The following is a 2,316-nucleotide window of genomic DNA, read 5'->3' on the forward strand; positions in this document are numbered from 1 at the left end:
GTTAGGTGTGCTCACTGTGAGTGCTACTAAGATATTGTCAACTTCTGATGGCTTCATCCCATCGGACGCCATCCTAAGTCAAACAGCATCTATAAATAAAGAAATTCAAAAGACCAAGACCAGCCAGGTGACGGTGGCACACACCTTTAATCCTAGCACTCAGGAGGCAGAGGCAGGGGATCTCTGTGAGCTTGAAGCCAACCTGGTCTACATAGTGAGTTCCACAATGGCCAGGGCTACAGAGAGAAACCCTGTCTCAACTCCCTACCCCAAAGAGAGAAAGAGAGAGAGAGAGAGAGAGAGAGAGAGAGAGAGAGAGAGAGAGAGAGAGAGAGGACCTATAGCCACTTCCTGATTTAACAGTTCATGCTACTTTTTGCCTCTGTAAGTAAGCCCCCCTCTTCTCTCCCACCTCCCATTTCCTCCTTGTCTCTCCATCTTCCCTCTTCCAAAGCAATGAGCTGCAAGGTCTCCATCTTAATGAACTGCCCCGCCGTGGTTGAGCTTGAGACATGGTTCTTGTCCTCAGCAGCTGTGAGGCCATACAAAGGAGAGGAGGCAACAGTGATGGTGTGTAAATCTCCCCGCCCCCATTTCCCGAAACTCTTTCGTCTCTTACTTCAGAACTGAGAAACATGGGCTTTACCACAGCACCATCTGAGGTACAAACAGGCCGCCATCTTTAATGACATTGCAGTGACCGTGTGGCTTTTATTTTGCTCTTTTCTGAGGCAGGAAGAACCACCCAAGTTAGTTTTTCTGCTCAACTTGTGTTCTGAAGTCGCATCTTGGGAAGTCAGCGCACTTTGGTTCCTCTTCCTGCTGCAATTTCACTTGGTCCCATTAGAACTTGCTCTAGAAGGCTCTGAGTCAGCTCTAAAATATGTCCATTCAGAACTAGGACAAGTTCACTTTCATCCCTGTGGGAGGGAAGTGGGCAAATCTGATGAGTGCCCAGGAAGGTGGGTTCAGTGGATGCTCTATTCTTCCCATGCTCCCTGGGGTCCCCCAAGGCCATAGCGGGCATAGCTTGCAGAGGAATGGACCTGAAACCCCCACCCATGCACCTCACCAGGTCCAACTGGGAAAACCCACACGGTCAAGATTCTGAAGCATGAACTGACCTTGTCTGAGGTCTTTGTCCCAAGCTCTTCGCAAGAAGGTCCTAAGTAAGTTGGCACTGGCCAATGAAGCTCAGAGGGCTTTCCCCATTGGTTGGTTCAGGTTGACATCAGCTGCTAGGGAGAACAGTATCTGTGGCTGGAAACCAACTCCATCAGGAGATCCTGCCTGATGTCATCAGTGCCTAGCAAGATGCTTTCCAAGTGAATGTGAGCTTCAGTGTCCCTCTCCCCAGTGACCCGACAAGGGAGGGATGGTTTCCCTCTTCTATAAGTTGCTTAGAATATGAACTTTTGGTCTCCAAAGCGCTGGGTAGGAGGTAGAAAACAGAGGTAGTCCTACCCAGCCAGTCCTGGGCTCATCAAGGGTGGGGCTGCTCCCCAGAGGACTGAGCAGACCTGATGATAAGCTATTCAGAGAAGACAAGAGCTCCAGGCAGTGTCAGATAAGGTGGGAACTTGCCTTGCGGGCTACCCTCCAACAAGAAGGCACCTTCTATTCCCTCTGAGGTCTTGTCTGAGACACTGAGGCATGAATCCTGTAACTAAACATCCAAGTTCTGTCAAAGCTCCCCTCTCCTAGGATGGCCCTGGCAAGTGACATCTTACCCAAATGGGTTGCTCCTGGCCATGGGTGCATTAGCTAGACAGCCAGAGAGCAGAGCACAGGCAGTTAAGGTAGCTGTACTGTCCACCAGAACATTCCATGCTGGTGCCTGAACTGGTTCACACTGTGAAATGTGGTGTGAAATTTGAATGCTTATACTCTGGTTGGCGTCACCAGGAAACCAAGTGTTTACTATTTAGCCATGGGTAAAGTATTTGCCTGGCATCCAGGATGCCCAGGGCTTGGATTCCATGACGTTGTATAGTTGGGAGTATCAGCACATTTGGGAGGTGGAGCCAGAATGACCAGGAATCTCAAGGCTATCCTTGGCTACATATAGTGAGTTGGAGGCCAGCCTGGGCAATGGAAAATCTTGTCTTAATTAAATAATTAATTAAACTAGCCATGGTGACCAGTGGTCATCATATCGGCCAGCACAGTTCTGGGAAACCTAAGGGGACCCTTGGTAGCATTTGGTCCCTGCAGTTTTAGTGTGTGACCTGCCTCACTTGAAAAAGCAAAAACTCATCCCCATCTTCTATGTAAAGGTCCATCCAGGTTAGCTTTTATCAAAAGTGACCAAAGCTT

General features: G+C 49.1%; 1 long non-coding RNA gene across 1 annotated transcript; it reads right to left on the reverse strand.

Annotated features, from left to right (window-relative positions):
* Window positions 1-412: 412 nt before the first annotated feature.
* LOC119804929 lies at window positions 413-2,010 on the reverse strand. Its single transcript, XR_005283858.1, has 3 exons — window positions 1,125-2,010; window positions 620-920; window positions 413-532 (listed from the first exon to the last, which is right to left on the reverse strand). It is a non-coding gene; the product is annotated as an uncharacterized LOC119804929 (long non-coding RNA).
* Between the last annotated feature and the right edge of the window lie 306 nt (window positions 2,011-2,316).

The sequence above is a fragment of the Arvicola amphibius genome, chromosome 1 (genome assembly GCF_903992535.2).
Source record: "Arvicola amphibius chromosome 1, mArvAmp1.2, whole genome shotgun sequence".
NCBI classification, from domain to species: Eukaryota; Metazoa; Chordata; class Mammalia; order Rodentia; family Cricetidae; genus Arvicola; species Arvicola amphibius.